This window comes from Hetaerina americana, unplaced genomic scaffold (genome assembly GCF_022747635.1).
Source record: "Hetaerina americana unplaced genomic scaffold, ioHetAmer1.1.p SCAF_1, whole genome shotgun sequence".
Lineage (NCBI taxonomy): Eukaryota > Metazoa > Arthropoda > Insecta > Odonata > Calopterygidae > Hetaerina > Hetaerina americana.
Window position 1 is genome coordinate 30,732,782 of NW_027286069.1, and position 16,204 is coordinate 30,748,985.

The 16,204-nt window shown below is 38.6% G+C and overlaps 1 long non-coding RNA gene across 1 annotated transcript in view; it reads right to left on the reverse strand.

Annotated features, from left to right (window-relative positions):
- The window catches only part of LOC139700914 (uncharacterized), a 107,033-nt gene that overhangs the window by 12,885 nt on the left and 77,944 nt on the right, over window positions 1–16,204 (reverse strand). The window lies entirely within an intron of this gene.

Sequence of the window (16,204 nt, forward strand, 5' to 3'; positions counted from 1 at the left end):
ATTTAGATTGAGGGCAGACGTTATCCACAATATGAGATTTGGCCGAAGCTTCGATTCCAGTTCCGTTGCTTTAACGTTTTGCACCCTCCCCTCGGGAACAACTCAAGAATCCACCAATACTCATTTATTGCCGTTATTCCACGATAAACCCCACCCAAACTACTCCACTGCATGATTATGCAACCCGCCTTTCTTAAAGTTATATGTATTGTTTGCGCGAATTCCAGGGAGTTCGTCGGTTTTACAATGACGTTTTCTACAACTAAGATATTGTTTTGCGGGAGCTGGATTTCGATTTGCTTCAGGTAACTTAATCTGAAAAATTATCCACGAAGTAATTATAATAGCTAGATAGCATATTTGACAGGGCCGTTATAAACCGCAAGAGATAATTTCGATTTTGAGTTCAAATGTACCGGATATTTTTGGAAGTTGACAAGGACCGTTTGAAATTTCGCGTTGGAAATTACCTTCACCAAGGATATATACGAGACCTGTGTTCATCAAACGAAATCCCGACTTTCTCCGCAACGGGGACCACCCGTGGAGTGAATGTGCCTCGGGATAGATGAAGTAAGTCCTCAGAGGAACAACTATGCGATCAATATCTTTCGGGATTGTTGTGGCTCCAACGAAGGAAAATAAAAATGAATTGCAAATGGGAGGCAGTTTAATGAATATAAATACCAAAATATTTAATTAATACCAAATTATTCATTAATACCAAAATCTCATATTAAACAAAGGTTTAAGAAAAAAAATCAATAATTTAAATCATGCCCCGGTCACGCAGCCTATATCTTCAGGGATAAGTTCTAGAGGTATGTGCACATGAAATATAATCTGAACCTTTATTAAAACATTTCTTGTCGGTCACAGACATATTTCACATTAAGAAAACAAATCTCGCAATATTTTCCTTCACAATTACATTTATTTGATTTTTCATCAATCCCTATGTTTCATATCAATGAACATCCAAATCATTTTCTTTGGACTGAGGAAGGACGAAATGTAAGTATCACTTTAATGCATTCGTCTAGACATTGTAATAGAAAACTGAAAATGTAAAAATATCGTAGATTTAGTGCTTCAATCAAAGGAGTCTTCTTTTCGTCAACTAGAACCACCTTTAAACACCAATGTTCAGATGATGATGATGATCATTTAGATAAATGTCGTCCAATTTGAGAGAAAAATCCTCCAAAAGTTCCAATAATTCGCAAAATCACGCGAAAAGCGATAAACATGAGGGATCATGTTGGTGTAAATTCCATACCGACTTTTTGAGTGGGCAACTCTCAGATAGCAATGTCCAAGTGGAAATTATTTGTTGTGTTTTTGTCACTATTTTATTATGTTGGAGATTACTGTTTAAGTACAGTCCGACAGAATAAGAAGAAAAAATGTGGAATCTATTTAGAAGCTTCAGCTCGGTTACCATTGGGTTTTGGGTTTTGGATGAACACAGACTATATAACGGTGCAATGATGTATTTTTTACCATCTCTCTATAAAACACGATTTTCTGACTTCTGATACAAACCCTTCTCTTCTTAACTCCACTTACTTACCCATTTCATTCCATCCAACACGTCTATTTTTTACCTTCCCCTTCCTCAACTGTCTATCATTCTCCCTTCTACAGGTAGCAGAGTCTTCAACATCCCATCGCCAATCAGAATGCTCAGCACCCACCCTTCTGGTCTCTTATGGATCTCCGGCAACAACCCTCTCTCTTCCCCCCCACTTCTGGTGCTCAATTATTTTCCTTTATGCCAAGTTCAGTTTTTCCGATCCATCTCCGCACTCATATCTCGATAGCCTCTAATCTACGTCCAATTCAACGACCACGCTACCGCACCGTAAAAAACAAGCTACATATCAAAAATTTAACAAGCCTTTGTTCTTTTTCCTTTAATTCTTACTCAACTTTCCAGTCATCAATTCCCTCCTCCTTGCGAAAGCTTCTTTGTCCAATACAATTCTTCTTCGTATGTCCCTCCTAATTGTGAGCATTTTGATCGGGCCTATTTCCCACCGATGCCAAACCACCAAGACTATATGGATGGTATTAAATAATGAGGGCATTCCATTAAGGTTTAAAGTGAGCCAAATCGACGCTTCCATATACCACCTGGCGAGACACCTCGCGTTGCAATTCCAACCGCACGTCAGGAAGACATCGACCTTGGTTAAGTTTCATTCCATTTCGTTAAAATTCTAAAAGTGGTCACCATCAATGACAAAGACATCATGGTCAGCTCCGACGTCAAATCCCTCTTTAAGAACGTCCTTGTTTCGGAATCAGTGGACATTTTCAAGGGGCTCAAATCCTAGAAGTTCCCAGAAGATTTCGCCGACTTAGTCCATTTTTGTCTTCGCAACTGCAATTTAACATGTAATGACTTTACGAACAAACATGTAAGACTTTACGAACAAACTAAGTGGGCAGCAATGGATTTTCCATACTCTTCGGTGGTGAATAATTTCTTCATGGAGAAGGATAACCAACTTCCCTTCATGGATGTACTCGGAAAAAGAAAAACAATGGGAGACTTGGGCATGCTGTTTACAGGTAGAAGATTCACATTGACCAGTATCTAAACGGCATTTCCCTTCACTACCCAGCACAGGAGGTCTCACTGGTGGTGACACTCGTGCGTCGTACCTATGACATATCTGACGCCGAATCGATGACCTCGGAAAATAGACACCAAGTGGACGTTTTGGGCAGAAAAGGAGCGAAAAATTGATCCTGAAAAGAGCCTTCGATGAAGAGAGACGGCGACCGAAAGCAGAAACCAAAGAATGTGACAATGACCCCCAAAACAACCTGCGAAACAGACGATCGAATGGAACCCACGGATAATTTTATCAACCCGTTCGTCTCTGGAGCATCGGCGAAAATATCAGGAATTCTCAAGAAGCAAAATGTAATCACAAATTTCGATTGCGTGAAAAAGAAGGCGGACATCTTTCCGGAACCCAAAGACATATTGCCGCATGACCTTCACGAAAGACTGTACCGGGCGCCATGCTCATGTGGAAAAGCATACGATTGAGAGACTAACAGTGCCATGACAACCCAAATGAAGGAACACCAGAGGGCCACGAAGAAAAAAAATCTTCAATTTTCCGCTATCGCGGAATATACCTGCAGTAAAACCGGCCGCGACATTCTTTTTGACGACGCATAAATCTTTGCAAAAGAGAAAAAAAAATATCCTAGGACAGTACAGAAAGCCATTAGAATCACAAAACGTCCAAAAATGTGAATAGACGAGACAAATACCCTCTCTGTAGTACCTGAAAGAGAGCCCTTGGAAAAAGAGTCCACCAGAAGGCAGCAGTTTCGCTGTAAACTCTATGTAAAGACGGCCAAATATTTTACCCGATACCTTCGACCTGATGACACTGGTTGGAATACCAATGAAACTGTTGACAACAATGCCAATGTACGCGCTATAGGCCCAAAAAATGGAGATAAATCTGATGTATTTATGAATCTTCGAGCATTTTTCATGTTTACGTACGCCTGTTGTGGAGTCTAAACCAAGTGTTCGTTATGACTAAAACCTGTCTCCAATAGAACTCTATTGCATTCTCACGGTTATAATTCATTATTTATAATCCTGAGTCCCCTAAGTCCTTACCACACCTTCATTAGCCCACCGCCGTGTTCCAATTACCATAAAATATTTCATTGCAGGAATTATTTCCTCGTATACTAATCGTATACCCTATCGACTTCTTCGCTATGATTGTTTTTTGGCATGCAGATATGAAAATGACCATGTTCGTTGGTTTAGGTTATAATTATACTGAAATAATTATATTTGTCACTCACTCCACGTTTACTACGGTTCTTCCCACCTTTTTTTTCAATATGATTTCCACGCCTTGCTGACTCTTTTCTCCTTTGCTGATTATTACTCTTTAACTATCGCTCCACTAATCTCCACTATCTTTCCTTCACACCTTGTAGAGCCCTAAAATATTTATATGTCTATTCACATTTCATCTTAGTCGCTTCGTAATTTAAAATTTACCTATCCTAACATTCCAAGCCCTAATTCTAACTGATTTGGTCCTCTTCATTTGATCTTCTGTGTTGCTGCTGCTGCTTTCGCTTTGCAAGGATATTATGGGATAACGACCATGCCTTGCCTCTCCCGCTGACGAGCACGGCACTCGTCTATTTGGCAGAGTCCCTTAGTTCCCTGAATTCATTCTAATAAGTTTGTCCATCATCATTTCATGGAATAATAAATGAGGTGGTTCCCCTTTGACCTCCTTATTAGTGTTTTATGTGACATCATCACTCTATGGCCTCCCCACTGGGGTCAGACGCCTTTGCAACCGCCTCACTGAGGAACAGACCACCTTCCGTCTGGCTCCTATCATTCGACCTATCTCGTATGAGTGACCCCACCAGGAATGATCATCATTGCTCCTGCCAGTACAACTCCCACAAGCCCTACCATCACGTCAGTTGTAGTCAGTGGGGAGGGTCTATGCCCATAAGTAATTACAAATAATTTAATTAGAATGTAAAAATAAATTTCTACTGAAAAAATAATAATAAAACTTAATTCAATAAATATATGCGTAATCAGGTCCAACTTTCCCTCTTTTTCATTAATGAGTTTTTCGTTTCTAGGTGAGACCCCGAAACGGAGACCCCGAATTTCCTTCCTCATTGCAGTTTCTGGTTAAAGTTGAGCTGTTAAATGTCTCCTACGTTTTTTTCAAATTCTATCACATTTAATCATCTAGCGTTGGCCTAAAAACGATTCGTTTCCACGCCGAACTGCTTCACTCTCTTTTGGAAAGGATTTAACATTTATCATAATCGTCAAGTTAAACGGTTTAGTTTAATTAAGCTAGCAAAAATTTTCTTTAGCGTGATATTTAAGGTATTCCAATTGCGTCGTTATTGCGAGTCTCTTTAAGACGGCGAGACTCGTGAAATCTTAGAAAAAGGACTCTTTTCTTTATTGGTAGGAGTATCTGGCTGATGATTAGCCAGTATTGGTGGGCGTAAAGGCAGTACATCAGTTATTAAATGCATGACGCTCGAAATTCGTCGAATTTTAATTAAAAGTGACTTACAAAGAGACCAAAGATTCCTAATTATTCTGGGTTTTATTTGCAGAGAATTAAATTTTGAGCATAAGGAGAAGGTAGAAATCTGAGGAGAAAATCGATTATTTTAAATTATGTTTTCCGCTACTGCACATTTGAAATTAAATTTAAAGACTCAAGGTTAAATAAATTAATGGGATGTAAAGTTTAAGTCTCTCATTCTCTCTTTAAGGCTTTCTTGAGAAACTTTAACTAAGGGTACGAAAAGAACTTGATAGGATACTTTGACGACAAATGAAGAGTGAAAGCCTAGTTGACTTATTCCATTAAATATAGTAATTTTATTTTATTTTCAAAAGGAGAAGGTTAATGAAAATAATTTAGACAAGAAGTTTAGTACGGAAGAACATAAATTTATTTATGGTAAACGTATGAAGTAAATAACTGCATGCGGAGATAAAGTTAGTTGTGAAATTAATTTGCCTTCCCATCTAGGTCTTCTTGGAGCAATACTCAGTCCCATAATTTGTAATATATATAAACCTAAGAGGGTTCGGAAACCTTTTTATGTTACATGCAGTAAGCATGTACAAAAATGGGGTGGCACAGACGAATGAGTTCCAAACACCACTCAATTGACCAATATTACCACCAAAAGATATTAATATTTATTTCACACACTTTACATTATACGTTTAGTTAGTGTACTTATAATGTTATCATAGGAATAATTGTGTTCTGAATATGTGAAAAAAATAAATAATACCAAGATGGTCGATGCAATTAAATTTCTATCGAGTAACATTCAATTATTATCGTTTGAAGTTATTGTTGTGAATAGCAAAAAATGATTTATGGCACAAATTATTTTTTTTTAAAGAGTTCTCTGTTTGTTTTTACATACTTTTATTTTTTTTCAAAATAGGAATTTTGAACTTTCATCGATTGAGAAGCATTTTCACTGCAGGTGTTTACTAAGGCGCTTATCATTTACCATTCGGATTCGAACTTTATTGACTTCTGATCTTGCGATACATGTACGAGTATCTTCTTAGGTAACACTTTGAGTAAATGATAGTCGAATTTCAAAAATGACAAAGGCTGTTCTAAGAATTACTAATGCCGCCAATATTTGTAGTCAAATGAAGGATTTAAAATGTATTTATTTCGTTAAAAGATGTTATGTTGTAAATGCCGTTATGTAGGAAGCAAAGCAATGAATAAATATATATCGCTGCTCTTTCTTACCTTTGCTGTTTGATCATCTTCAAGAATCGGAAAATAACAGGTTAAATATTATGTTAATGAAAAATATTCTTTTCCTTATAAAAATACTATTAGAAATAATTCGTTTTTTACATCCGTACTTGAAGATACAGCATATATTTTGCATATTCTCATTACACCTGAGACAATAATGCACAAATAATACCATTTTCATTGCATTAGACGAACTCATCATCTAATAGATTAGACATTTTCTTTACGAATGACCAAAAATATTTAAAATTGCAATTTGCACATTTATAGAGGCAAATTGAATACTAAAAGGTTTTCAATGATTGCTTTTGTGCTGAATTTGATCAAAATCAATATCAACATCAGTAATAGCAAAAGCATCATGTTTCTTAAGGGTATACCCACCGATAGATTATCAAAACCGATTGGGACACTCTAGCATCGATAACTCTGATTGTAGCAGGAAGCTCACTTTTAGCCTGTTAATGCCTTGATCCACTCTTCAAGACAAGAACATAATACGCAGCTTTGAACCGCGGGTACCTCGAAATGAAAACGTTCGTGACTTATGGGGATATAATTCAGCACCACAGGAATCTTCGTGATGCTCATCTGCGGCTTATACTTATTTCACCTGCGAGAGAGAGAGCTGGTGGATCCTCGGCTCCAGCCCACCCGCGCTGCCGTAACCCCAGGTTTATCTCTCCGTAGATAACCACTCACGCACGCGATAACTAATCGACCTTTGCAATATGCGAGTGTCGACTAACCGTGTAAATTAATTCACGGCCCCGCCGCGAAGGGACGCGAAGAGCGCCCGGCGTCGCCATTGAAGCCTAATTATGAGGGAGAAGATATACGAGCTAATAAGGCACGGAGCGCAGCTTAGGGGAGAGGACTGGGCGGAGGGGGGGAGGATGGAACCACGCGCGCGCACGCGTGATAGTTGCGCCCTCGTGAAACCCAGTGGCCCAGCAGGATTTGATTCACCCCCGTGGTGCTTCAGTTGCGGGCCGCGGGGTGTAGGGCAAAAATGTACATCCCTCATCATTCCCCAAAGAAGGAAGAAGGGGAGGCGAAAATAAACCCACGAGGGAACATCTGTCGGCATTAATCTGGGCATTGGGAAGGGCGTCGAAAAATCCACGTGTGGGGGATAGTTGGATCCCCCACTTTCCACCACCACTGCTCTATGCGGGGGGAGGAGGGCTGGCGGAAAAAGAAGTGACCGCGGTGGGAAAAGACGCTGATGGAATGCCGGAGTGGTGGAGGTTTCAGATTCTCCACGGGAAATTGCCACCATCCCACAGCTGTCGTGGATCCTTGGGAGGAAGGGCGGGGAGGGGGTGAAATATATAACGCGCGCGGATGGCACTTGCTTTTCCTTTCAAATTGTTTAATATTTTTTAAAAGTCCGTGGCGGGTCCTCCTCTTGAATGTGCAGGTGGGTTCTTTGAACCTCCAATTAAGACTTCTGTTTCAGGAGAATTTTCAGATTTCAGTGTCCTAAGCTGGGATGGCTGGATTTATTTCGAAGGGGATCCATTCAAAAAGAGCAAGGCGTTACTTGACAACTGAACAACATCCCTCCAGGGAACGGACTAAAACTCCAGATATTAGAGTAAGCCGGCGGGCGAACTTCTCGCCAGGCTAATTAGCGTCGGCTACTGAATTTCCGCAAAGTTTTGTAGGTGAAGTCAAGTTACGGGGATATCTGATGCTCATCTTCCTTGATGATAAACCTCTCGCAAATATCGTCTTGGTTCTGAATCATTTTAAACTCGGAGTGTGAGAAGACATTTTAAGTACCAAGTGTCATAGCGTTTCAGGTGGTTAAATTATGTTCTTTGCATCATTTTCTACGTAGTGATTCCCTTTTTGATCCTTACTATGAGAATTTATAATGCGTTTTTACATTTCGGATAACTCCCATAGTCGCAGTGAGGCATTTTTGGTTGGCCGGTTTATCTAAAAGAAAAGACTTGATAGAGATAGGGGCTGGAATGCGGTTGTAGCCGAAGAGAGTGGAGCAATTGGAATGAGGCAGGAGAGCAATGCTTTAGTGGAAAGAAATTACTATAGAAAGAAAGCAGTAGGGGTTTTCAGAATAAGTAGCTTAATTAAAACTAACTCCTGGTTTTAACTCACCAACAGTTGACGTAGGTATGAATGGAAAATACTGCAAGGTGTAGGGAAATAATGAATTATACTATATCCATTGAAAAGATTATGCAACGGTTTTGTGTATATATAGAAATTGTGTAATTAACTCCAAGATTCCAGAGGAAAGTTGAAATTCGGATCATATTTAGTGTTCAAAAATTGCAATGTTGAACAAAGGAACTAATTGAACATTGAACTAAGGAAAAATAACGGAATTCCAGTTGGTGTTTGATCACATACAGGGCAACGATAAAGGGAAAAATACAGTTGAAGAAATATGGGAATATATAAAATAAGGAATATATCTAAAATAAGGGATAAAATAAGCAGCAAACAAAAAAATTGGAACAATAAATAGAAAACTGGTAGGAATGATTACAGACTGTGCGAAATGGGCACGGTGTGCAGAAAGTTGAAGAAACTGCCAGGATTTATGAACGAAAAACTCATTTTCGCTATTAACGATAAAACGGATAAAATATTAATATAAGAAGAAGGATGGTTTAATAAGATACATATTGAGAACAGCTTAGGTTCAGGAATACTAGATTGCGAGATGAAAATGGTATAAAAGTAAACGAAAACGAGCAAGGCTCTGGCGATAGATAGCATCCCTGTACGAGCACTAAATGGTTTAGGAAAACGTGAAAAGAAGAAAGAATAGAAGTATGTTTTAAGTCGGCTATATATATATATATATATATATATATATATATATATATATATATATATATATATATATATATATATATATATACGCTTAACCAGTGAAGAAATTGCAGACCAGTTGGGTCTGTCTGCATCCAAAGTCCCACGCATTATTTCACAGGATTTGGCCATGTGCAAGGTGTGCGCCAAAATGGTGCCGAAAATTCTGCCATGGCGCGCTCGTCGTCAGACAGCTCCTGGCCAAATACGGCGTTGCCACGTTGCCGCACCCGCTCTATTCTCCCGATCTGGCACCACCGGACTTCTTCTTCTTCCCCCTGATGAAAAGACAGCTCAAGGGACGACGTTTTGACTCGATAAAGGCCGTTCAAGAGGCTTCGACGAGGGTCATCAACGGCATCCCCAGAGAAAATTTCCAGCGGGCGTACGGGGAATGGGAGCAATGTTATACTAAGTGTGTAGCAGCTCAAGGAGCACACTTTGAAGATTATTAAGTCGATGTAAGTATATCGTCAATAAAATTCTTTTAAAAAAACCACTTTTGGGTGCGACCCTGTATATATATATATATATATATATATATATATATATATATATATATATATAATGGAGAAGTAACAGCTAAAAAGGGTTGCAGGATATAACCAAGATGCATTTTTATGCGTCTTTGGAGTTCCAGAAGAGGCTCGAGATAGAAAATTATAAAAAATAAATTTAATTTTTGTAGAAAATAGTTGTAAAGTGAAAAGGGGCGACACTTCCGAAACGTCTCGGATTTCACATCGTGCGAATGGCATGCGGAGAATGCGGATGAGCAGTGATAGGTAGGAAGATAAGCCAGCGTTGTCCATAACCACTCGTATTTTCAACATGGGGAGAAAACGATACGATAGGCATGGAAAGCCCTGGAGGCATGAGTGAAAGGGGAAAGGGTATTCACCAAATCATTTAATTTTGCAGATGATTAATCTTTAGTTATCCTGTCAGTTAAAGTAGGGCAACGAAAGCTTTGCATGGAGGTAAGAACCAACCATAAGAAACAAAGTTAATGAGGCTCTCAAGAAATTGGAATGCTTAGATAAACATTAAATTTGTGGGAACATGGTTGTTGAGCCAAGCTTACAGGTATATATTAGAGGCTTTTGAGATTTTGAGCTTGGAGTTCGATGGAGAAAATGAAATGGCCTGAAAGGAAAACAAATAAGTCATAGACATACGTTAGTAGGGGAAGAGACAAAGTTATTCGGTGAAATTTGATACTGAGAAATAAAAAGATTTTGAGTAGATGACGTGATTGCAAAGAGGATATTGTTGGGAAGGCGATGGAGAGGGAGGAAACGAATAGAATAATGGACGGAATTACGGGAGGTAGAATGCATACCGATCTATAATACAATTTATTTTAATATTTCTTGTTGCTTGGAGATGTTTACTGTCATTTTAGGAAGACCTTAAATGTGTAGTATTGTTTATTGGTCGAGTACATCAAAATCCTACCTTAACCCGGTAGACTACTGCTAAAAGAACTATGTTTATAGGCAAAATGTATTCAAATGGTAAGTTCATATATTACTTTTTCGAATTAGGTGTGTTATGAAATATAATTTCATTGTACTTAAATTGAAAGTTAGTGAAGCTTCTATCTTCCATGCAATAAAAATTCATAAAATACTCATATGTAATGAGTATGTGTGTACAAAAACATTAATTTAACCTGCAGAATTAATTTATTATAAGTCTAGCGAAATAGCATCAAGGGTTTTCGCTTTAATGCCTGTACTTCTCCTCACTGTTCGTCGCAAACAGAATTACGCAAACGAAATTTAACGGCGAGCCTAAGATACTATGAGGTGAAATACACCTTTGTTAAACTGTAAATTCTAAACCCAGTAAACGAAGAGAACGATAAGATAGAAACCAGAAAAAGATATTCCACGAATTTCCTTCTATAAAACAGCAATAATAATAATAAATGACCACAGCGAACGTACCACAAAAAAAATTAATTATATTTCGAATATCACGATGATTTCAAATAAAAAACATTGAACAATAAATCATCGGCCAACGATTACTGTAGGTGGACGGGCCCTTTAATCCGTTTAAAATTTGCGTCAGAAACAACGGATATATGTAACAGAAACCTACTTAAAGTCAACTTGGTGATTATTTTTTTAAATTAACCGTAGGTTCAGTTCAGGAAGCCCCCGGCATAGTCATGGAAAATAAATCCCGGCCACTTCAGAAAGCTCCTCGTAATATACGTCGACGGCGACAACGCTCCGGGGCATTATGATATTACGCTGACGCCGTGACGTAAGTCGTTCGAGGCTTCTTTGTGTACGCAACGAACACAAGTCTCTTATGCATCGTGAGAATGGAGAAAAACGGTGGGGGTGGTCGGAGAGGGATAGGAGGGGGGATAGGAAGTCTTTATTGAAAAACTGGCACGAAAAGCACGCGGAAATATCTCTCAGGGATTTCATTATTGTCGACGAACGCGTGGGAATTCATAATCCACGGCTGGGACGGCTGAAAGGGTTTAATTAGCCTGCCATCCAAAACTGCGCCTCCAATCACCTCCCCCCTCACCCCCTCTCTCGTCCATCACTCCCCCTCCCAGGTCCCGCATTACCGGGAGCCATTATATCCACGGTTGGATTTAGAGGGAGGGTGTCAGAGAGAGAGTGAGAGATGGTGGGAGGAGAAGGGGGCCAAGGGGAGGGAGTGGAGTGCGTGTTATATCCTCAGTGGGTGAGTAGTGCACGCGTATCGGTCTTCCCGCGTGCTTGTGTGTGTCGTCGCCACCGAGTGGGCTGACTCAGGAAAGTAGAAACTTCGGGGAGGCCACTTTTTCCGCCTCCCCTCCCCGCCCTCTTTCGTCCACAACCCCAAACCCCCCGGCGACATCCACCCCACCCATCATCCGACCGAGAGCGGGCAAAACAATGCCGTGGAACAATGCGGGACCCTCGCCCCCATCCACTCCTTCCCCCCACCCGCACTGAAGATACCGCAAACTTTGGGTGCAAAATGATTTCCCCGATCCCCTCTCCACCCTCCACCCCCTCTCCTCCCTCCACCCTCCCCCCTCCTCAACCTCCCACCGCCCACCCGACGGGACACCTCCACGACTCGTCCCGAACAGTCAACGAGGGAGGAGATGGGGGGACCACTGGATGGATGGGGAGAGGGCGGGTCGTACCGGAAATTTATAACTCTCCGTAAGACAAGAGCTGTGGGATTGGCACCTGAAAGGCGACTGTTTCTCGGCGGTCATTAGTGGAATAAATTCGGGTGTTCTTATATTTTATTGTAATTAGTATACTTGGAATGAAAAGGAAATCGGTACCAGCACTCTTCTTTTTTTCTCGTATTTCACATATTCTATTGGGCTCACTGTGCATTCACTTTGTGTCATTGATGAAGGGCCCTGCTAATGTGATACCAATTATCAAGCTTCCGGCTTTCGGAGCCGAGGATATCGGGGATAAGCTACAAAGAAATTATTCCCTCCGGGTAATTGAGGATACAAATGGTCAACCGATTTGGCTTAAATTGTTAGCAGCTCTGAATACCTCACAGAAACTTCCGTAAAACATGAAACTCCTCACTTCTAAATGTCCCAAGTTTGTAGAAAATAAATTACCGTTCCTTTACCGGCCACAAGATTAATAGTTAAACAACTTTAACGAATTATATTGGAAAAAATACCAAATCTATTTTACTGAACCCAAAATTTCAGGAATTGAAATAGTGCGTGGGATGTAAATATACTACAATGATGTTTAATATCTAGATTTAAACAATTCAGAATGAATGTATTTGGTTTACACTATTCATTTATTTTCCTTACTGCACAGATAACTACTTGGATCAGACAGTCAAAAAAATATGTTGTATGCGATGCTATACCAATTGCAAAAAATATATAACATGAAAAATATTGATACATTGTTTTTTTAAATTCTAAACATTTACTTCTGGTAAGGTAGAAATTAACCAATATGAATACACCAATATATTGCATTTGTTGTCATCGCATTACCTCAACCGAAACACATTTTTTAAGGTAAACTATTACTAAATTCACTTTAAGTCAATTTTTAAAACGCACAAAGGGTTATTAATGGATTGAATAAACTTTAAATTTATTTAATTTTTACAAAATAATATTCGTATAGTTTTAAGATCTTATCTTGATCACTGTCGAAATAACTGTAAAAATGATTACACCTCTGTCGCAATTCGTGGTCGGGGCATCATGATAAAATGTGGAGAAAATTAAATTTATTTTCAAAAGGGGAAATTAGTCGATATGCGACTTACCTACTGCTGGTGAAAGCGTTATGCGACACGAAACGAAATGCAGTTCCAAAGTAGTCCAAACATCTATTTTCATAGGTTAAAGAGGATTTTATAAAGATGCTCCTCCTTGTTTCATGCTCAAATATAATTACATTCTTAAAAAACATTGCGAAATGCGTGAATCAGGGTCATAAACGTGCATGCAAGAATTATTCCCGGGGAAAAGGCCTTAAATGGCGTGCTCTGAAATCCTTGGTCTGGAGATCAACTATCTCTAGACGCAAATTGGCATGCCACAAATAAAATATGATTTATTGTGTTCAAAAAATTCAGTCCAAGGCTGGCTTGATAGATACAAGTGGATCTCAGTAGAATTCTGCCGGCCAAAATGTATTTAATTTTGGTCAGGATTGCCATTCTTCTGTTGTATATTACTTCTAGATAAATCCATGAGCTAAAATAAGGAATAAAATATTTTGCAAAAATATATGACTCGTGTGATTACTTGCTTGCCATTTTTATGATTTTACTACGATTTTTCAAAGTTTTTGACTCATATCCAGGTAATTGTTCAAACACTCTCTTCCCGGAAAAATATATGGACATCACAGCGTGAAATGCCGTCTTCATATTTTTCCGACAGAATTATATTGAAAACGCCGACAAGTTTGGATGCAAAGAATATGAACCTGTTTATCATATCTCTATGGCTCTTCTATGGCCGCCTGATTTTCCTTCGGACTGAATGAAAAAATGATTCAACTCAGTATCTGGATGGAGAAGCGGATATGAAATATTCAAATATAAGGTTTTATATATTCAAAATGAACAACACAGTCCTTTGTATTACCATTCGGAAAATATCTAAGCATGCGATTGTGGGTCTTTCACTGATCTTTTCGCGCAGTCGCGGTCTCTAAAGTGATTTTGCCCCAGTAGTAGAGTTTGTGATACGGATCTTGTGACCTAACTGCAATGAATCACCGCAGAATCAGAGTAAAAGCCATTTTCCAGCCACGCTTAAAGTCTATTAACAAGGTGTTAAAAAAATTCACAATTGAAAAATAAATTATATATCCCAACCTGCAAATATGCAAATTCTTCAACACAGAGAGTATCTTAACATGAAGATAAATAAGGTAGAGATGGAGATATAGTGAAAGTTAGCTTGGAAAATTCAAAGAATAGCGCAAAAGTGAAATAGGTATTTATGGAGAGAAAACACTGACTAAAGGTTATAGTAGGAGGGGGTTGGCATTGACATCGGGATTAGGTAGAATAGGAAATTATTTTAAATATTATCATAAGTGGTAATCGAAGAAGTCGTGAAAAGAGAAATACTTCCGCTTTGCAAGCAGCTGCAGAGGTCAGTATAGTTACATGTTTTCGAATTTTTCGAGAACTGTCTTAAGATGTTCAAGGAATTTCTCCTATTATAGGTGATGATGATAAGGCATTTTGGTTTTAAATACCGGGGCGTGCACGAAAGACTGAACATCTGCGCAAGCCTTAGATTAATACACGGAAAATGTCAGAGGCGACATATTTATGTAGACTTTTTAATGGATTATAAACTCATTTTAATAGAAACAAATGGGGTTGTGGTTCAATAATTTTATTAATAAGAATACGAATACTTGGGAGAAAAATCTCTTTTATCAATAACAAACGAGCTATCAGGAGGCAATTGATTTGTGATTGGTACAATATGAATATTGTCATCGACCCATCCCTATGCGTACATATATTATATTTAGACTATTTAATTTTTTCTAAATAAAGAGCCAACAGGTCTATTTAGCTCGTTTAAACTGGGAGGAAGAATAACGACAGCAAACTTTGTTCCTCCGAGCCCATTTCACAAAAACTAATTTGAACCTGTACATGATTTCTAAATAAATTAATTAAATTGAGAAGCTATAGGGGCATTAAATATTCGAAATAATTTTTCGTATTATTTGTTCTGAACAAGGAAACGTATTGAATTTTACACATTTAAGTTGTTTTGCATTTATTTTTGTGCACTGCAAATGTGTGCACTGTTTTGCAAGCGATCGCATTGCAAAATAGCAAATAATTTTTCAATTTGAAGTTTCTTTTAGAGATGGGAAATAACTGGCAAATTGCTTGCATTAAATCGTTGAGATAGTGTATTAGAATCCACCTATCCAAAAGATCGTCTTCAAAGGATGAACTCCAATTGCATGTATCCGGTTTTATTGAGATAATATGCTTCAACAGATCATATGAATACGATTCCATTGAGATCTATTGAAAGTCAAGAACCCAGCGTGTAATTACCTTTGAGATCTGTCGCAGCAACGGACCGTATGCATGCGATTCCATTGAGATTGGTTATATCTCTCTCCTGCTCCATCGATTCAGATGATATTCGCACGATTTTATTCTGTATCCGTAGATGTGGTAGATCGACTGCTAGATATGAAGCTTCGCCTCTGATTGACTGTGAACGTCACTTGGTTTATAGTCATGTTCAGTAGTGTCACCGGATGGGTTAAATTTTAACCTTGATCATTTCAACTTATACCTTACAGGTTGTTTGCATGGTAAATATTTTTCGAACACACATCTAAATTTTCTTTTCTCCATATCAAATTCTTATATTTAGTTCACATTTTACCAAATATACTTTACAGTTTAGTATATTTGACTGTTTATATAGTAAAATTAACAATCTTACCGTGGAAAGTTAAAAAACAGCATAGCGCAGAAGCGCG